At 37.1% G+C, this 22,537-nt stretch overlaps 1 protein-coding gene and 1 long non-coding RNA gene across 5 annotated transcripts in view; one reads left to right on the top strand and one right to left on the bottom strand.

Moving 5' to 3' along the window:
- Positions 1-22,537, bottom strand: part of LSAMP (limbic system associated membrane protein) — a 736,440-nt gene that overhangs the window by 132,762 nt on the left and 581,141 nt on the right. The window lies entirely within an intron of this gene.
- On the top strand, positions 10,221-15,520 carry LOC140697398 (uncharacterized). Its single transcript, XR_012074397.1, has 2 exons — positions 10,221-10,366; positions 15,361-15,520. It is a non-coding gene; the product is annotated as an uncharacterized lncRNA (long non-coding RNA).

The following is a 22,537-nucleotide window of genomic DNA, read 5'->3' as shown; positions in this document are numbered from 1 at the left end:
AGGGAAAGAAAAACACCATATAATTTACCAATATTTTTTGCCATTACCTGACAAATATGTCAAAACTGTGAGTTCTATGTCAGGACAAAGGGGCTGAGGAATTTTTTTTCATATCAGTTTCAAATGCCTGTGTGGTGTAATTTCAGTGAACATAATGACTCAGTTGCTTCTATCTCAAAGCCCTGGTAACATCCTTGTAGTTTAGTGTATACGGCAAGACCATACCTTTTTCTGTAAGACATGGTGACCCTCTTATAGAGGAGAGCTTTCAAAAACACTCTCCTAAACTATATGATTTCCAGCTGTAACAATCATCACCTCGTTATGGAAGGTCCTTGCCTACTACCTCTATGTCGCCCCCATCTTTTGTCCAATACTTTCAGGTATGTGGTGCTCAAGTTGCCCAAGAGCAGGGTGAGAGGGGCAGGGAGCTCCTTTGGCCCCTGAAAGGGAAAGGGTAAGGAAAACTCTACTATTGCCAGGGATGTAGTAATAACCATTTCTGAGCCTGTTACACTGTTTTTGAGATGAAAGTAATTACTTTTGTGTGTATTCATTCCTATGTATATGTATACATACATACTTTGGATCATTTTATGAAGAATCTGAGGTGTTGTATTGAGATTTGATTCTAACAAATCTTATAAATATTTCACAACTAGATAACAAATGACTGAAGGGTAGGAATCTTTTTTTTAAGGATCTTTGTTGGGTTCAGAACAGTGATTTTAAAGGGAGGGCACTTAAAAGCTTCAAAGATATTTGTGGAATACCAACATTGTTAGTATTTTCCTCAGTTTGCTCAGACATTGTAAGTCATGTGTGACAACTGAGCAGGAAATGGAGGGCAGCATGAAGCTGATGCAACTTCCCTGAAGGTCAGCCAGCAAGCTGGGGGGAAGGACAGAATTAGAACTCACACCCCTCCATTTTCCAGGCTGTTGCTTGGCCCACTGAACCCCACTGCCTCTGACTCAGTGCATTAATATAGACTGTGAAACACAGATTGCCTGAACATATGGCAGAGAGGATGAGAAGATAATATTCCGTAGCAGGATTCGTTTCTGTAGACGGGTAGCTGCAAAGGCTGTTTTTCCTGCAGACGATTCAGCAAGTGAAGCGTTAAGCGCTTTTCTTATTTTTATCTCCAAATGAAACAACTTTTCCCCTTGAATGAGATCAATTTCTGGGCGTTCCTATTGTCAGGGGAAGCTGGTAGAAGTGAGGCCAGGAGATGTGCAGGCCTCCTCATGGCCTACAGGGAATAAACGATAAATCCCACGCTGAGCACCCAGCGTTAGACCTGGAGGGGTGCCTTATAATCGCTCCCTCTCCTTCCTCAGCAAACCACATTCTGTATTTAGGATACAGGTTCTAGAAAGGTCTCTCGACCTAGATGCTTATATTCTCCTTAGCAATAATCTACAATATTCTATGCTCTTAATTTGGCCTCGGTATTTTATTTCTGTAACTAGATGCCACTAATAATCTAGTTTAAGGGCTGCATAAAATACATTGGGCAAGTTATTATGGATTCTAGCCCCAGAGTCTTTCTTGAGCAAGATACAGACATATAAGGTTTAGAGGGAAGAGAAGGAAATCAGAGCAGATGAGACAGGGTTCAAGGCTTTCAAGGAAGAGATTCCAAAAGTGGAAGGACTTAAGGCATGATCTGGGCTGTGGGGCTGTGGTTTTCAAATGAATAGATACGCCAAGAAGATGGAGAGACAGCATGGACAGGTTCTGTATCCCTCTCCTGACTTATATATTGTATATCTGTGCAATATAATAGAGCTCAATGTAAGAAAAATAGAGGGTTTTGTAATTAAAAGACAGTTTTAAAAACCTGATTTAGGAAATGGTTTGTCCCATTAAGAAAGTGTAGCAATTAAGAGCATGGCAATTGGTTTAGGCAGAACACAGCTCTGCATCTAACTAACCCTTTGAACTTGGACCAGATACGTAGCCTCTCTGTGCCGTCATTTCCTCATCTATAATAATATGTTGATAATTCTGTCTACCTCATAGGTTTGTAATGAGGCCGAAATGAGATAATACATAGAAGTATTTGGCATTGAGACGGGCACAAAGTAAACACTTGCTAAAAGGTAACTGCTGTTACAATTTTATCATTGCTAGTACTATTACTTCTGCTATTATTATAGATCTATTTCAACAAGTTGAACTCATTGCCTTATTGCAATCTGGAATTTAGGTAGAATGCCATGGGACTCCAATGATCTGACCATGAATGAAAGGTCCCCCACTCACAGAGAGAGACACTCCATGAAATGTTCTGGTGGCCACAGAAACAGAAAGAGTGTCTACAGGGAGCTAGTGTTTCAGGCTCTAAACCATGCTGAGCTGGTTAAACATGCCCCACACCAAACTGAAGATTTGTATCCCCTACTGTCTGAGGCTGAATCGTGTGGGGTCTGCCCCTGCACCCCCCACCCGCTGCCCTGGCAAATTCGTATGTTGAAATTCTGACATGCTATTCCTCAGAATGTGACTGTATTTGGAAATGGGGTCTTTAAAGAGGTAATTAAATTAAAATGATATTAGGGTTGGCCCTAATCCAATATGATTGGTGTCCTTAAAAAAAGAGAAAATGTGGACACAAAACATACAGAGGGAAGATGAGGTGAAGACACAGGGAGGAAAAAAAAAAAGCTAAGAAGGGAGGCCTGGAACAGATCCTTCCCTCATATCCCTCAAGGATCCAGCCCTGCTGATATCCTGATGCAGATTTCTGACCCCCAGAACTGTGAGAAAATAAATTTCTGTGGTTCATATCACCTTGTCTGTGGCACTCTGTGATGGCAGCCTAGCAACCCTTAAAGATTTCATATTTTAGTTTAATTCTGAAGGGTGGCTTTTCCTTACTAATCCAAATGCAGGGGAAATGGGCGGGGCCTGGTGCACCTTTGGAATTCCAGTTCTACTCTCCCTTTTCCTAAGTAGAGTGCTCCCGGTACATGCTGGCTCTTTTAGGCACCCTCCAAATCAGCACTTACCTTTTCCAGCCAGCATGTTTCAGCCAGCTTTCCATCCGGTGTCCCCCACCACCCCCATCCTTTAAGAGACTTCGCAGTGCCATTGCCAGCACGTGGTCGGCACTGCTCTCCAGCTGCACCTGACGCCTAGCATATTCACCATCTAGAAGAGGGGCTTAAAGAGTTACCAGCAAGGGTTTAACCAAACAGTGTAATGCCTGTCAAGATACTGCCTCGGGAGGAAAAAAAAAATTTTTTTTTTTAAATCCAGCTGCACCCGAAATGAAAGAGCTATCAAAGAAAGCTCCTCCATTCACTGTCAGTTCACAGCAACTTCAATCAGGTAACGTGCCTGCGCCTGCGGTAACATCTCCCCAGCAGCCTCCCACACGCCAAACTTGACTGCTCTGTGTGAGCCACGTTAAACCTGTCTTCCATCAAGCCCCAGGTCTCCTGTGCAGCAGCAGCTTAACTAGGTGAGGGAGCTGGCATCACCAAGAGGCAGATGATATTTTAGAGGGACCGAGAGGAGCTGAGAGAAGAGCGGTGGTGGAGAAAATCTAGATCTAGGCCATTAAACAACACAGTTTTTCTCCTGAGATCCTCTCGTGTTGTCATTTCCACGCAGATGTGATGTTTTGGAACTTCCTAACATCCAAACACGCAGTGGAAGATGAGCTAGGAAGCACCAAATCACAGCGGGCTGGCCACCCTCGCACAATTTTATCTTATGGAGAAACTGAAGGACACTGTGCCAGTATCTCTCCACGCCCCTCCTAGCGATACAGACCCATGTCCATCTTCCCAGGATGGGCCACAGCTTCAGGTTGCGGGCATCTTTCAGAATTCACAGCGAGACACACTAAGAAAAGCATGTTTTCTTTCAGATGGGTCTGACTTGAAGCATATTCAAGTGTGTATCACCCCTGGGGGAGCTGATCTAGCTTTGCCCCCACCCACCCCATGCTGCTAATGAAGGGGGCCTCATTTCCAGCAATAGGACCAGAAGGAGAAGCCACTCAGAAACTAAACACAGAAACTGTCCCTAACCGACTCTGCACTAGCAACCAGAATATCACATGGGGTATCTCTCCTTCTCCCTCACTCCCTTCCTGGAGGCCAGTTTCACAGATTGCTTGAAGACCACAGCAGTGCTGGATCTGGAGAGGCTTCTGGGAATAGAAGCTGAACTTCTATTTGAAATGCCTCCCTCCTGCTGTTCTTAAATAACACTGACAACAATAATAGGCATCTATACCAATAGGGTCTTTCAGAACCTTTATTAAATCCTTCCAAATATACTCTCTTGCTTCTATCCAGCAAAGATAATGTGCTTTGTGACAGGTGCCCAGAAGATGGCTGCATAGCTTTTGGCTACTGGAACTACCCGCTGTCTAAAATAACTCCCTTATTTGTGTCCAGGCTCTGACAAATGCCCAGAAAAAGCACTGGCCTGCAATTTTTTTTGATCCAGTAATGTGGTATGCTATGCTGTTTTAAAACCACAGAAACTCAGCAATGAGACCTTAATAATCCACTTGCCCAATCACGCATTTGAGTGTGTGACATTTGAATACGTGACTTTAGAATTGGCATTGCAGTCAAGCAGTCATCCAGTCTGGGCTTGAAGTCCTGGGATGGAGAATATAAAAGTAATAATCTCCTCCATATTGGCTCTCATTGAACACCATTTCCCCCGTAGTATGTCTAAACTCTCTTTTTACTAATTCCATCTAGCAGACCCCTTTCTGCAAAAGCCATGAATATAATGGCAGTTTGTGCAGAAGATGACCAGGGTTGGAATAATAACATTTTCTTCATGTCTTTTATTATATACTTTGGGGTAATTCCCTAATGACACAAACTGGCATAGTGAAGACAGATAAGACCTTGAGTAAGAAGATTCAGGTATGAATCCCAGCTTGATCAATTACCACCTTGTAAATTGGAAGGCCTATCAATCTCCTATCTATTTATAAAATGGGAATTAAGCGGCGTGTCCTCAAGAGGGTTGTTGAGAGAGTCAAATGGGATAATATATGTGGAAAGAATTTGTAAATGGTAAATTGCTACATATTCATAAACTGTTCATTCCTTTTTCATTTTTTTTTAACTTTTAGGTTACTCCTTGGAAATTTGTGCCAAAGAGGGTAAAGAAGGGAAAAGGGTGAGCATGCAGTGATTTAATTAGATCCACAGGACATTGCCTTCACATGAGTAGTTTGAGCCCCCAGCCATTTGGATTTCAGCACATTGAGATGTGGTAACTTAATATGCAAATGAAAGGCCTCAGAGGGCACCCAGTCTCCACATGTGCCAATTAATCAAAGGAAACAGTATCATCCTCTAATTCCACTAATTAGAGGATCATCCATAAGCTACTAGGTTTCTGAGCTACTGAGGTTTAATAAATTTGCAATAAATTATGAGTAATACATTAGCCAGGGACTAAATTGCTACTGAGCAATATGAATGAGAGGAGGATGCAGGTTATCTGTATATTTAAAGGTTTTTTTCTTATTTTCCTTTTTATTATTTTCCTCCCTAAAATGACCTGAACACTTTGGTTGTGTGAGGCCAAGGTCCCTATGGTTCACAGTAACAAGGAATCCAGAAATAATACGCTTTTAAGTGCAACTATTAAGCAACATGATGTAATCTTAATAATTTTTGCAAATGTATAATTCACACAGATGGTTGCTGGCTTTAAAACAGGCATGTTGTGAATTTATACACTTATTCTAATGATACCACCATTGCTAAAAATTAGGGAAGTCTTTGAGAATTGCCCTCACAGACTCATTTATTCATTTGAATTTCCTCAAGGGTGGCAAATTATCACCTGAAGGTAGATTTGAATTTAGAGGCAGCTAAAAGATGTTTGGATATACTCTAGTTACTAAGGTAGGTGATCGAACAGAATGGTCGTATTTGTCGTCACATGAAGGACCCATCTCATGACCTATATGCTTATTGAATTTGAACTTCATTATAAGACTGGATTTGAGTGAGGGTGTATCGGATACATCTAGTTTCAATCTGTTTAAGAGGCTTTTGGCTTTTAACCTTACTCAGCACAGCTGCAAGAGACGGAGGCCTTTGCTCAGGCTGTCCCTATACCTATGATGTCTCTTTCAGTACAAACCCTACTCATTCTTTAATGTTCATCTTATATGCCTTCTCAGTTACAAAGGTTTTCCTGATAGTCTCCAATTGGCAGTTTTTGCTCTGTTCTTTGAGCTTTCATTATACCTAAGAGAACCCTTCTTATGGTACCTATTACTCTCTGTGTCTTATTGTATTTGGTTTTTACATAGCTTTTATCACTTCTTATAGATAGTAAACTTCTAGGGGATAGGATTTATGTCTGATTCTTCTTTAAATCTCACAAAATCAGTTAAGTTTTGAATATTATACTTATCTAGCATTAGTTGAATAATGAGTTATGGAACAGTCTGGAGATTTAATTTATGTCTATGTCTACGTCTGTCTATACCTATCTATATATCTAGCAATAACCATACGTAAAGAAGGATGTCCAATTAAGTACCTAATTTACTTACATAAAATAATCACTCTTAATGGTGAAATGTTAAAAAGTATTTCCTTTAAAACCAAAACAATGGCAAGAATGCCTTCTGTCACTACTTCTACTCAGCATTATGGGGAGATCCCAGCTGGCACCACAGGACAAGAAGAAAAAGTATAAGAAATAGAAGGAAAAAAACAAAAGTGTCCTGTCTGCACAGATGATAAAATTGTCTATATGGAAATCCAATAAACTATGTACATTTTGAGAATTAAGAGAGCTTAGAAAGTTAGATATTTAAATATGTAGAGAAAGTATAGATTTAGGAATAGAGAACTAGTTCTAAGAAATAAACATTTATTTATAAGGAAACTTGTATATGATTGAGCTGGCATTTAAAATTAGCAGGAAAAAGTTAGACTTTTATAAATGTGCTGAGACTGTCTTAATTATCCATGGGGAAATAAATTTATTCCTACTCAAAAACATATAAAAATATCAATTCTAGTCCACTAAAATACACATATACAAAGATAAAGCTTCAAAACTTTTAAAGGAAATTATAAGACTATCTTATAATCATGAAGTGAGGATTTCTCAAATAAGATATAAAAAGTTTAAATCATAATGGAAAAGACTCAGGAATTCAACTGTATTAAAGAACTACTTTTATCAAACAATATTTTGGGGAAAAAAAAGCGAAGATACCAACAAGATTTTTTTTTTGCAATTTATATAACTGTTGAAGGGTTATTATTCAGAATACATACAAAGGTCATAAAATCAGTAAGAAGGTAAACAGTATAAAAATGGGAAATATATGAACTGGCAGCTCACAGACAAGGAAATCCAAATGATGAATAAATATACGAAAAGATGAAATTTTAGTATTAATCAGATATACATTTTTAACTGGTATTATAGTTAATATCTGTAATTTTGACAAAAATGTAAAAGTCTGATAGTTTTAATTGTGCCAAATATGTAGAGAAACAAAATCTTTCTTAATCTTCAGGTGGGGATATAAATTAGTACAACCGGTGTGTTAGAGACTGCTGCGTATCCCCCAATATGTCTTTCTTTCCTTTCTCAGTAATAAGAACTCTGTTTCCAGCTGAATCTCTGACTAGTTGGAATACAGACTTCATTTCCCAGTTTCTCTTGTAGCCAGATACGACCATGTAAGTTCTGGCCAAGGGAATACAAGTAAAGAAGTGCTGTGTGCATTTTGCAGGAAGGGGCCATGTATGCACTTCTTGTTTCTTTCTCCTTCTAGCCGCCAAAATATAGATATTCTAGCTAGAACTTCTAGACCTTGAGATGACCATGTGGATGAAAACTGTACATCTGAGGTGACCAATAAAATGGAAGGAGCCTGGGTCTTCGACACTTTGCCTTACCATTTCTGAACTGGCCACCTCCAGAGTTCCTGAACCTGAGATAAAAATGCATAGCTTTAAATCACTGTGATTCTGGATTTTTAAAATTACTTCAAAGCAGTCTACCCTAACCCTAGCCAATACTACCTCATTAGGAAAAGGTTTGGCACTATCTCATGAAGCTGAAATGTGCATGAGGCTGTGCATATCCTGGAGCTTAGCAATGTACTCTCCTAAGGATATGCCTTAAAGAACGACATCCTTATGTGCACTGGGAAGCATGTACAGAAATGTTCATAATAACATGACTCTAAGACTAAATATTAGAAATAATCCAAGGGGCCATAAATGAAAAAGATAATTCACTGTAGTGTTTTCTTTCAATAAACTACTAATACACAGCTAGGAATAAACTCAGTCTCTAAGGAAGCCATCAGTATGATATAATTTACAAAATTCAACAGTGTGGAAACTTAAACAATATATTCTTTAGGATTACATACATCATTACAATTTACAAGTAAAAGCAATGGAATGAGAAATTCAAATATAGGATAGTCATAGTCTCCAGTGTTGGGGGAGTGGGGCTGCAAACAGGGAAGGGCATTGTGGAAGCTTCAAAATACTGATAAGCTTCTATTTTTTTAAATGCTAGGTGCTATTTACAAATATATTAATTTTATTATTTTTTAACTTGATTTATGCTTAGGCATTCTTTTGAATGTATAAAAATTTTTACAATAACAGTGGGGAAAGGAGTAGGGAGACAAAGCGGTGCTTGATTTTTGAGGGAGGTGTGTGTGTGAAGTAAATCTATCTCTGGGGACAAGAAGAAATTTAAGCCAAAAGATTTAGGCTTAAGCAAAATTGCTTTAGCAGAGCATAAATACTCAAATGATTATCAATCCAAATGGATGAAGGTGACCACCCTTCTGGAAAGGAGACAGAAATCTCATGGCTAATCATCACTATCACAGCTGTCTCCACCATGGCTACCACTCTCTTGATATCACTACTTTGTATTAAGTCTTTCATGTTCCTGGCATTTTACTGGGTGCCTTATATCATTTATCTCAATAATCCTCAACAATTCAGTGAGCTAGATATAATTAACCTTTCATAAGATCTACTCGAGGTTAAGCTCAGAGGGATAAATGAACAAGCCTTGTCATAGCTAGTAAATAACTAGTAAATGACAGTGCCTGGGTTCAAATGCAAACCTGTTTTCAAATTGTGTCCTCTCAATCATCATGCTGCTCTCTACAGCCCTTATTTTAAATACATTTAATTATTTATTTTTTTACTGTCACCCCTTCAGTTACAATAACGAGTACCATGGCTCCTCTGAAGCAATATTCATAGAGATGTTCTACAGAATTAACAAAAAAGGAAGAATACAGTGAATATATGACTGATTAATGACAATCCTTCTGAAAGGTGGAAAGATGAGACATTGAGAGAAGAGAAGCAGGACATTCTGAAAAATTAAGCATGAAAGGATGGAGACAGAGTAGGGCAAAAACCAGAGAAATAGGCGGAAAAAAAAAAGGATCAGGAGAATGAACAGAAAATAATAAGACCATCCTAAAAAATTTATTTTTTCTTTTCCTCAGAAGCCTCTTTCTTCACCTTCGAATAGGTGTTTCATCTTTTGAAATGAGTTGGATAAATAAGAAGAAAAGGTTGAAAAGTAATTTCAAGTCCACAGAACAAACCCCAGGATAGATTGTTTTTCCTTCATAAGCCTTTCATCCATAAAACTTTAAGGTCTCATGGCTTTGGCAATAATTATAGCAGTAATAATACTACTACTGCCTAGCTGTTGTTTTCCCCTTGACAGTATGTGTGTACCAATCAGTTTGTCACAATAGTATTTCAAGTTCACACTCAAATTTGTATGAATCCATTTCTTAGTCTACAGAAGTAAGGGCTCTTTCATGCCCTTGGACCTCAGCGTATTTGGTGCCGTCTATTTGGACATCTCTGCTAATGAGGTACTTTTAGGTCAGAACAAAGAAGTTTTTGCCTTAACGTATTATGTATATTTGAATATTTTAGCTATGCACTTAAATGTATATATCACAGATATACGTAGACACTTCTTTGGGGTGTGAAATCTCAGATTGTTAGGGTGAGAGCATGACACTTAATATTTGTAAAAATTCTTTAAAAATAGAACATTTACCTATTATTTAAAAAGGTAATTCTGGCACTGCTGGTTAGCAGGTGGAGTATATCAGAGAATCCTTCCTTCTCAAAATTCTGTGATTTTTGTGTTGCCATGAGACCTATTAGCTGTATGTATTATGTGGTTTTTACAGCAATCACTGTACATTATAATTCATTTAATCCTTCTATTTAGTTTAATGATGCTATAGGAGTTGAGGATGTGAGAGAGGAAGAAGGAGATAAAGTAATGGGAACAGCTCATTCAACCTCTCCAAGGCATACCAGGGCCAAAGGTATATTCAGATACTTCTGAGGCTTGAGAATTAATCCTAGGCAGCGTGTATGTGCTGGAGGCATAGCAGTGGACCTGGAGTCAGGAAAAGGGTGCCAAACAGGTTTCTTACTCTTCATTATAAAAGGTCAAAATGATGACTATACAATGTTGATGAGATGTACTATTATGATAAAATATGCCTGTTCCCTACCCCCCCAAACAAAAATTTCACAAGAAACAGAGAGGTCAAAATCCAGTTGATTTTATAAACTAGGACAATGATGTGTTGAGACTGTAATGGTAGGGAAATTATTGTTAGAATTTCATGATAAAGCTCTTTAAAATGGCTTTATCTTATCTTCAAAAGCCCTAAAGTGGAATACTTTCTCATTTGCTTTCATATTACTTGCTTTTATATGAAAAATAGTTCCCATTTTTAATGTACTAATTGACTTAATAGTACTGAAGCTTTAAAATCATTCTGGACATCAAGTCTTGTTTCCCTAATTGTTATTATTTCATTGCTACTGACCAACAATAATATGCTAGACATTATCTTCTTAGCACTTCCTAAAAGTTAATAAAAATATAAAGGTTCTCTACCCTTTTGATGACTCCCAACATTTTATTGTCAAAGTCATTATCACCCTCTGGATTTCCTTTACATACTAGATATGAAGTGAACCAGTTAGAATATCTATCAGAAGGTAGGTTGCTTAAGGAAAAGACTCGTATTTTTCACAAAGAAGGTACTTAATAAATGGCTATTGAATGAAGGAATGGATGGATCACTTATTTGTATAGGTTTAACAGAAATTTAGCTTTTTGAAAAATGGATTCTATGCTTACATTTTCCCCGATGATTTCAGTCTGAATTGTCTTGAAGTATTATTTGAGAAAGTATATTTTCTAGGGGTTTTGGTGGCAATATAACAATATAAATCCCACAAATTCTGTAGATCTGTTAGATAAAGATGAAGAAAATAATTTTCAAGAACACAGATTTCATTAGGTTTAGGAAATTATTGGAAGGATCCAAAGGGAGGAAAACTATTACTGCTGGCTATAATTGCAGACTTAGTTTCTCATTCTATGAACAAATTGCATCCGTTCATAAAGAAGGATCTCAAGAGTTACTAGACACCAAATTGAAAACATACAGCATTTCCAAAGAAAAGCAGGGTAAAGGAAAGCCAAAAGCTGTTGAAACTAAATCAAACTACTAAGAAGAAGTGCAAAAATAAATCACCTGATTCTAAAGGGAGAAAGTTGGAAAAATAAAGATATAAATGCCAAATTAATAGAAATGCTCACTAAAAAGGGTAAATTTTACTCTTTGTAAATTATACCTTGATAAACCAGACTAAGAAAAAAGCCTTTTTAAAGTATCTAATGTCATTATTAAAAACTATCTCCCATTACTATGGCTTCAGTAGAGTCATGGAACTCATTAGCAAAAAGGGTGATTCTAAAATTAAAAATATTTGGATTAAGGTTAAGAATACTGACTTTGAAGTCAGACATATATGGAAAGCTGAGCTATGTTATGTTACTTTGGGCTAATTTTAAAAACCCATACAAACACTAGCTTATATATTGGTAAAACTTAGGAAAGGGTAGATATGTCATAGGATTACTGTGAGAATTTGGCATGATAATGTATATGACATACTTAACATATAGCTCCAAATATTGTGAACTATATATTACTTTCTGCTAGGGCAATCAACAAAGGCCTCACAGAGAAGAGTGTGTAGAAAGGATGTTACTGGCAAATTGAACAGAATGAACAATGGGATTGAGACAGACAGGAAAAACACATGTTGTAGTTTGAATGCAGTGCTGGATCTCTGAGAGGGAGAAATGGAAGAAACATCTAGAAATGTGGGGTATCACCAGATGGTGGATGGTGTTAAATGTTATTTTAAGGAGTTTGGATTTTATTCAATGGGTAATAAAAAGCAATTAAACATTTTGGAATAGTAGAACAGCATGATTTAAATTGTAATTTATGAAGATTAATTTGGCAACAATCTATAAACAGATAAGAGATGAGAATGATTAGATATGGGAAGAAGGTCTAGGAGGTGAATACCACACAGAAATGACAATGAGGTCTTGAATTAGAATGGCGGCAGTGGTGATAGTAATAATGTAAAATGTATGGATTTGGGGGATGCTTTGTAGGTGGAACTGATAGGATTTGGACTTGGAAATAGCGGCTAGTAAAGGGCAAGGTAAAGAAATAAGTCAAAGCTGTTTTTTAGGTTTACAACCTGGGCATAGTGGAGTGGTCCTGAGCCATTAAAGAGATTTTATTAGAAGATTATTGGTTCTGCTTAGGATACTTTGTGTTTGAGATACAAACATGAGAGACATCTAGGTGGTCTTTTTGGCTCATCTATTGTAAATACAGGTCTGGAATTAATGAAAGAGATTGTGATACAGTTTTGGCATTTTTCTTATCTATAAAGATGATTGAAGCAGAGGATTGAGAATAGAGCCTTGGGAGATTATTGGCATTTAGAAAGCAAAAGGAGGAAGCCAATGACTTAGAGAAGAAAATGTTTTCTGAGAACCAACTTCAATAATCTATAAAAGCAGAAGCTTGATTAATGAAGATTCAAGAGTGTGAGACAGACAGGAGATGATGGTGTACAGGTAGAGGACAGAGAAGACTTATTCAAGAGTAAACACTATTTTCTTGACTTCTGTACTTATGTGCCCACCCAGTTATCCTCCTACTTTTCTAATCATAGAGACTTCTAACCACCAAACCACTGACCTTTTCTTGGTTACAGATAAGCTCTCAGTAACCATCCTATTATTGACCTCTTGAAAGTCCTTAACTAATACCTTCTATATAAATAAAGCACAAATCTGTATTTCTAATACTTGTCTTTCCCCCAAATTCTAGCCTTTCATTTCTAACCATCTTCCAAGTCATTTTCACATGCCTATCTACCTGACATTCAAACTCAGCATGTCCCAATAGTCCCCTCTATCCAAAGCAACTTCTATTCTGGCTTCATTTCACCATTCTCTCAGGTAGGATGGTTAATTTTATGTGTCAACTTAACCAAGCCACCAGGTGCCAGACTTTTGGTCAAACATTATCCTGAGTGTGCCTGTAAGGATGTTTCTGGATAAGACCCATTTGAGTTAGTAGACTCAGTAAGGCAGATGTCTTCCCTAATGTTGATGGGCCTCATTTAATTAACAGAAGAGCTATACAGAACAAAAAGGTGAAGTAAGAGGAAACTTGGCCTGCCTGAGCTGGGACATCAGTCTTCTCTTTCCCTTGGAGTGAAATTTATACCATTGGCTTTCCTTGTTGTCAGGCCTTGGGACTCAGCCTAGAACTACATTACTGGTTCTCCTTGGCCTCCAGCTTACGAACTGCACATCTTAGGACTTCTCGGCCAATTCCTTATATAAATATATAAATATATAATTCCTTAGTTCTGTTTTTCTGGAATCCTAACTAATATACCAAATCACTACTGCTTGAAATCTTTCAAGGAACTTTGATTTTCTCTTCTCTTTCATGTTAATCATTGCTAAGTTTTTCAGCTTCTGTCGTCATTCTTAACACTCTTCTCCATTTCCTTTGATATCACTCCAGGGGGCAATTGAAGTCTTCTTCAAATTGCATTCCTGTTTCTCCTCATTTCAATCTGTTCTACATGTGGCTGCCAGATTAGTCCATCCAAAGAAAATTTTGATCATGTCAAAAATTTTCAGTGGCTTCTCACTCTCTACTTAATTAGATGCAAATTTACTAGCCTTTCAATAAACATTCTCCATAAAATAGCTCCAGTCTGCCAGAGGGAAAAAAATTTCCTATTTAGATTCAAAACAATTAAGTACACAAGAAAAAGATTAGGGGAGATGGCAAGGAGAAAGGGGTAGAAGGAAGAAACTAGTTTAGCAGCCGTAAAACCAAGTCAACTTATTTTATTGGAGGCATACTATATATGTGATGAAAAACTCAATCCAATCAAAACTGGCTAAGCAGAAATAACAAACAAGAAAGGGACTTCCATTTGAACAAAAAGATTTCAGAAGATACTAGAAAAAGATGGTCTCTCAGGGATGGATAATACAGTATTATTTCATCTTGTTTGATCAGGATTCATAGTGAATATGTCATTCAGGGCTTGGTATTACCCTATAAAATGGATATAGAAAAAATGGAGAACATTCTTAGAAGAGTGAGCGTAATGTTGAATAAAGGAAATGAACTTTATGTTATTAAAGTCCATGTTACATATCACGTTATATGAGATATTGTTGAAGGAACTGATGATATTTTACGTGAAAATGAGATTTAGAGGGACTGAGATATCTTTTAAATATATAAAGAATAATCAAGAAGAAAGAAAATTGAACTTGTATAATATGACCCAGATGAGCATATTAGGACCAGTGGGTGAAAAGAAGACAAATTTATGCTCAGTGCAGAAAGAAGTTTCTCATAGTCAGTGCTGCTAAAGGTGCATTAGGTTGCTTCAGGAAAGAGTGTGTTCTGTCATCAAAGGTTTTAAATTTATTCTGAGAAGAATATTACAGGGTTAATTCAAACATCAATAAAAGAGTGTTGAATCCCATGACCTCTAGGGTGTCTTCCAAACCATGGCATCTAAGATTCCATCTTTCTAAAGCAGATTCAGCATAATCCCTTTAAATTTACCATAGGTTCCTGCCAGACATGGTTACTCAGAATCTCTTGTGTTTATACCTTCCCAACTCAGCTCCTTTGCTCAGGTTTTGTCCTTTTCCTGAAATGATCCTTGGCTGATATACTTCACCAGCTTGAATTGTACCTAGATTATTATTCCTTATTGAATGTCTCCCGACTTAAATATCTTCTTCTTTTTGTCCACATTACTAGGTATAATGTTTTTAAATGAAAGAGTGGGAATGAACATAACAGAACATTGAAGAATCTTTGTCTCATTTCCTCCCTCTTTCTTTCTTTTTCTTCCCTTCTGTTTTTTTCTTTCTTTCAAGGTTAAATATAAATACTTGAATGGGCCAAGTTCCAGTGGTTCCAGTTATGAAGAAAGGAAAGAAGGCCAAACCAAAATAGAAAGAAGACATCATTTTCATAGCCTTTAGGATCTGAATAACTTAAATTCACTTCACGTTATTAATAAATTGGTGGATGTTATGACAGATGCAAGAGCTATCATTTTTGAGTAGTCATGGAAGGTGAAACCCCCAAGGACACAGCTCTGGGAGTTGGAAGGGATTTGAAAGGGCACAGTCTCCTGCCTTAAGGCAAGGAAGTTACAGCCGATCCCTCCTTATGGCTGAGGAAAAGCTATACCCCCTGTAAAAGGGAAAGGTAAAGGCCAACTTTGGAAATATGCAGATCTTTTTAACATTGGTTCCCAGTAGGAATATGATGGATTGAAATAGTACTTTATTTAACATATACAAGATGTTTTTATGTACAACTTGTCATCTGATGATCACAACAATGAGGTAAGCAGACATTCTAATCCTTATTTGCAGATAAGGAAATTATCAGGACCTTGAACATCCAGTAATATCCTCCTCCAAATAAAAAATTATTCACCAGTAATTTGCAATGAATTTTTAAAAAACTCTAGCACCAAGCAATAAATTTTCTTCTTTCCTGATAGTGGTAAATTACAAGGAGAAAATAAGCTTGGAAATGTGGTGTTATTATTAATAGTATGCTTATTAAGTAAACAAACTCTGTCTTTTGAAGATCTCAACTAATAAGGTAACAAACAAGCAAATCTCATCCCATTTCACAGATGGGAAAATGAAAAGGAGTCTAAATTTTTTTAAAAACATGGTTAGGAAGAAAAAAGAAGAAGAAAAGAAAACAAAAAGAAAAGAAAAGAAATAGGGCTAAGCAGTGGATTGCTGATGGAGGCTTGGTTTTTAAGGAGGAAGGGCCTGTTGAAAGACTGACTACTACCATAAAACAAGTAGAATTATTATGATGCCAAGGTTTGCTTTTGCAATTAGGAAGAAACTAGTAGTTGCCAAATTTAACTGAAAGCAAAAGAGATAACTAAGGAGATAAAGTCCACTGTTTTGAGAAACCTGGCCCCAAAGAAGAAATTTGTTTATTGGTAGAAAAAGCAACATTGTAAAACAGAAAAAAAAAATCAATAAAACTGAGTCATGCATTTAAGGCAGAAAGCTAAGAAAGAATAGAGAAATACTAAAAAGACAAAAGAAGATCAATACAAGAGGGTTAAAGAAGTCGAATATTTAGAAGATAGGAAAAAGAACACAAAGCTGGAGAAGGAGGAAAGAAAAGGCTAGGCAGCGGGTCTTACTGGAGCTCTTGCATCAGTTTTAGAACACTGTTTAGCTTGTATCTGTTTAGGCTGTACTAGTATTTGTTTTAGGATGGACAGTTTGAAGAGAAGAAAAGGGAGGATGAAAATGCTGATTAAGGAATCAAGCTTATGTGGCAGAAGGAAATGAGAAGAAGCCAAGAATACTGTGGGATTTGCAAGCTTGAAAATAATGCGAAATTCTTGTCATATCTATCATGGAATGTATATGAGATATTTTGAAAGAGTTAGATACAAGTATTTCCTAGCAGCAGCAGCAGCAAGGATTCAGTTGATATAAAACAGTATGGCTTTGATGGTTCTATGATTTTCTTTAGAAGAACGTTTGTGCCCAGGAATATAAACAGAAATTAGATAGTGGCTATTATCCTGATCAGAGGTTTAGAACATAGTTTCCTGATATAACCTTGGAATGAGCTTCCAAGGGAGACTAACAAATCTCCCCTCCCTAAAATCTCCAAGAACAGAATAAACAATGAAGTTCCTTGGAGTACTGTGATTCCATGAATAATAATTTTGATCACCATCCATCAGATTTCTCTCCTCTATACAGATAAAGAAAGGACAGAGATCATTCCTTCTAATCATGGTGTATTTTCCATTAGTCCAAATACTAATCTCTGCATGCAACAGGTATTTAGTAAATATTTGCTAAATAGTTCTAAGACTTTGGAGTGACTGAAGCACATTTAATGAAGCTTATGATTTTTCTGCTTAAAAATACCTTTTCATCACTAGCATATTTGTTTCACTATTTCCTTGCATATTCTACTAAGCTAAATGCATATACTCTTTGGCCCTAAAACCAATGTATATTTCCATTTCAGTAAGACATGGTACCTGTAATTCACTGCACCTTATTTTAAGTTAAGCTTGTCATATAAAATACGTAAGAATCCCTGTTAGATGCAGGTTTTATTATAGACTTGGGAGAGGTTTTGATATTTTAAAAAAATTCTCTTCAATTTTCAGATTATTAATCCTTTGCCCATTCATTTCCCCCTTAAAAAATGATCACTTCATTTAAACTGTAAATTTGTTATCATTTAGTTTTATAATAATACCAAAAAAAGTAGATTGTAGTTTTTTTCTCCTACTGAATTGAGCTGTTGAAATCTTCTCTTATAATTTAGAAATTTTCCACATTTCTTAGAACTTGTGAGTAGATACAGTTTTACAATTCCTCAATTTTTTTCCATGTAAAAGAAAAATAAGCCTTACAGTGATCCTTAGTTTGGAGTTTTTTATTCTAGGGTAGAAAAAGATAGTCTTAATTTTCACTTTGAGACTACAGATGAAAGGAAACATTTTCATAATAATTTTCCACACATATTCCATTCAATCCTGATTTTGTAAAAACATAATGGAAAACATTAGAATACATCAAGGTGGCTGACACATTTTGGAACTCTTAGATATCCTGAATAATTATTGAGACCTTTGGGTTATTATATGTACCAAGCCTTCTGAGGTTCATCCACCTCTATTTTTCATCTAAAGGAGACCTTAGTCCTTGTGACTTCAGAAAGGACAAATCCCAAAGTCCCAGTTGTGTTTCCCTTTTATCCCCTAATCTGAGTCATCTCACTCACTTCCTAAGGCCACGTATCTCTTGCTATTCTCTGTTGCATGCAGTGGCCTTTATGATTCAAAAAATTTAAAGGTCATTTTCCTTTCTTTGAAACCTCACAAGATTTTGTTACTTATAGTGTCAGTTTCAGTAAAAGAAAACAGAGGGGTGAATTGTTATTTTACTGATGATAACCAGAGCTTTGAGAAGTACCTCTGGGAGCTGTTTTCAATCCTGGGTCACAATGCCAGTGTCCCAGGCTGAGTTCCTTTCCCTTTTAACCATAAACTATAACCCAACAATGGTATGGTATTTCCTGGTGTGAAATGAGAGTTGTTCCATAAGAAACTGCTTCATCATAGAAAACATTTATAAAGAAGAAAGGAAGTGAGCTCACTGAACAAGCAGTGAAAATTAGGACAGGGGTAAATGACTTTGCCCTCCAAAGCTGAGTTTTTAGAAAGACTCTGGGAAATTAACATCCATTACAGATTTATAGAAAGAGTCTTTCTAAAAGATAAGTCATTAGATATTTACCTAAAGTGGAGCCTTCTGTGCTAAACAGAGAACAACAGGTATTATGTTATAAATTCCCTTTTATTTGTTTGTTTTGGACTTCTTTTCTACTGTTGATAGTAAGATCTTATTTAAAAAAATTGTATCTTTTCTAAAGCTGCAAAATGCATTTTCCAAGCCTGTTAACCCTGTAGCTCTGTAAAACTGCACTCTGATCCATTATTTTATATTCAAACCTGAATGCTGCCTTTTATCCATTTTCTAACATCATCTGGTTACTAATCACATGACATGAATACTGACTGGACAACATGTGTTTGCCATGAATTCTGATTGGCTAGTTGCTCAGAAGTATGACGGTCACTTGCTGAATTGTTTTTGTCCTTTAGTCAATATTGTCGCATGTTCTCTTGCAGACCTGATTTCTGAGAACATTATTTAACAACAACAACAATGACAACAAATCCACACATCAGAATTCTAACCAAGAGCCCTTGCTTCCTCCCAGCCTCCAAGGCAGAACTTCAGCTATGGAAATTGCATTATTCTTTTTATGGCACCTTCCTAGTGCCATAGGCAGTCACACAAGAAAACTTTTACATAGATATCTAAAGAAGCACAACCTTTGTGTGACTGCGTGTCTAATGGTACAGATGTCACTAATGATGGAAAAGTGTAAATTGGAGGTCCAAAGTGTACTCATTTCAATCACTTTTATGTTCTCAGTGAAGTGTTCTTTAGAAAAGAAAGGCAATTTGGAAACATCAATGCCTTCACATTTTATTCCTCTTTGAAGGAGAGAGGATCTGGAGAATAAAACTTCCTCATTACTATCAATGTATTCTGCAGATAGGGAAGAAATAGAGTTGAGACATTCTACAGCTTTCATCAACTGCTATTAGTGAACGAAAGTCAGTTAACACCTTTATGCAACTGGTGGCTGTGCACAAAGGGTGAACTGTGTATAAAGAAGAAAACATTTACAGACAGAAAGGCAGGGATGGGAGGCAACTGCGGGAAGTGCAGACGGTATGACTCCTGTTCAGGAGACACATTTGCCAAGTTCTCTAACTTCATATTTTAGGAACTGAGCTCCCAGATCATCTGGTTGCCTACTGCGAACTCACATTGATTCTGCACTTTGTCTCATAAGAGAGAGATTCTTTATCTAAGTATTTATTTATTTTAAATAGAAGGGGGACAAGTCCTCCAAATTACCCATGATTCTTCTTACAGAAGTTAAGGAAACAACTGAGGAGTGAGATACCCAGAGGCTCTCTCGATGTCTCAAATTCCCATTTTTCGATACTCTTTGGTTTCTCAGGTTTTCAACCCCTTCCTATGTTCAGTTTTCCCCTTTATTGTTCGCCTCTTTGCTCTTCTTTCCCTCTCTGAGCCTCCATCCCCCATCCTTCCAGTCTCTCCAATTACCAGCAATGCTGATTGTATTTCTCCTCTTTCTCTTTTTATCTTCCTCACAGTCTCAGCCTGGGCTTTTCAGGTACCTGAGATTTTTTATTTTTAACTGCTTCCTCCTTTTCTGTTTATCTGCCTGTCACTGTCTTTGCTTGTCTCAGCCTCCTCCTGTGGGTGAATCGTTATCTCGTTTCTCTGTCTTAGGCAATCATTGCCGATGGAGGTATTTTTCTCTTTTTAAATACAGTCTAAGGCACAGTATGATGAGTTTGTCAGAGAGGTCATTTGAGATTCTATTTTAAAAAGAAGCTATAGAAAACCAAACTTTTAAATATCCTTTTCTTTCTGCCCCTGCCAAAACCAAAATATAACAAAAAAACAAAGCCCCAACTAAAATTTTGGCTTTCTGAGACACAAAAAGGAAAAAAGAGGTAGATCATTTCGATCATTATATAAGGGTCCCAACATCTAAGGTGACGGTTAGCAGTATAAAGTAAGTAATAGCTAAATCACATAATACAATCTGTTTTTAGGTTTTGTGCTCTTCAGTGTTAAGATTTCTGATGATTATGCACTGAGTCAACATGTATTCACAGAGAGGACTGCCTATAAGTAGGGCTTTCCAGGAGAAGTAGTTAACATTTAGTCAGAGAAAGGGCAATGCAGAGGGAAGGGCAGAGCACGTGAGAGGATGGTATCTTCCAGGGACTGCCAATTATTTGCGGCCTGCCTGAAGGAGGACAGGCAAGAGATGTGTCTCTAAACAGGGCAGAACCACAGAGTGTTCTCTGTGTCAACAGAAAGGTAGTTATGTTAACATGAAGGCTATGAGAAACTACTAACGGTGCTTAAAAACAGAATGGCACATGGCTAATTCATGCTGGAGAACAATCGTTTCATAGCTGTGGAGAGAAGGAACTGGAGGCAGGGAAACCAGATAGGAGGCTCTTGAGGTAACCTACACAAGACATCATAAGAAATTGGGGGGAATAGTAGAGAAATAAGAACAGTTCAAGAGATACATATCACAAGCTTAGTGACAAGTTGAGTATAAGGAGTAAGAAAATAGGAAGAGTTTGGGATGACAACTCAAGCTTCTGTCTTGGGCAAACTATGGTGCCGCTCATAAAGAAAGAACATGCAAGAATAAAAATGGGTATGGAGGGAAAATGTGATGAATGCAATTTTATACATATCAAGTTCAAGCTTATTTTCAAGCTTATTCATGATTTGAATGGAGATTTTTTTAATCAAAGAGTTAGCCATATGAGCTAAAAACTCAGGGTAGGGGTCTGGACTAGAGTTCAGTTTTTGGAAGGCATAGAACATAAATGGAGATGTAAATAAATTGATTTACCCAGAGAACAGTTACAATTAGAAGAATAAGCCTTATTCATCCATTTTACAAGCACTTATTGAAGGTCTACTATCAGTACAAGATTAGGAAGCTTAGCTTTATGGTAACGATGGAAAGAAGAAGAAGAAATAATCCTTGTCATTGTATTCATATTCACTTATATATTCAATAAATATTTATTATATGACTACGACTATGAATCCAGCTACTTCTTGATCCCAAATAGGAGGAGATGGAATTTTAAAAGACTGAATACCAAAAGGCCAATAAAGCCTCTTAGTTGATTAAAGAGACTCAGGGCAGAAATTATATTAAGCGTGGGCCTTCAAAGTAGCTACCGTTAAGTTTAAGGGCGAAGGCTATAGAGCTTAGAAACCAAAAAGAACAAAACATGTTTGAGCACTAGGTCCACCAAAGAACATTAAGCATAGTTATTAGTACATGTTGATGACTCAAAAAAAATAGATCAGAAACCTACTAAGATATTGAGGGAACTACATCACCAAAGAAATCACGAATGCAGGCTGAAAAAAAACACAGTTCCTGGGGGGGAAAAGGTAGTTTTAGAATTTGAATTTAATTGAGAAATTGGCTGAAGAATGTCATTGTTAGAAACTTTTTAAAAACTTTGGGCCACCATGAGCAGAAGTTGAGCTGCAAAAGTTGTCTAGTCTCCAAGGAGAACATATTTCCAAATTCTCATTTCAGATTTCATCAAGAAAATGGTGGGTGGGTGATGGCCTCCCCTCCCCACTACAGGGCAGATCTAGGCGCCACTGAGAAAAAAGTGGGCAAGAACACAGAATCAGAGAGGCTCAACAACCACCAGGTTAGGGTGATGGGGCTTTTATAATTTAATACCCAGTGGAATTTTGGAATTGTGTTGGCCCTGTGACCAGTATGTATCTCCCATTCATTCCTCTTCCCAGTGAAACGTTCATTGTAGTTATACTACCTCTGCTGCATCACTGTGTATCAGGGGTGCAC

Source organism: Vicugna pacos, chromosome 1, assembly GCF_048564905.1.
Source record: "Vicugna pacos chromosome 1, VicPac4, whole genome shotgun sequence".
Classification (NCBI taxonomy): domain Eukaryota; kingdom Metazoa; phylum Chordata; class Mammalia; order Artiodactyla; family Camelidae; genus Vicugna; species Vicugna pacos.
This window is presented reverse-complemented; position numbering and strand designations above follow the sequence as displayed.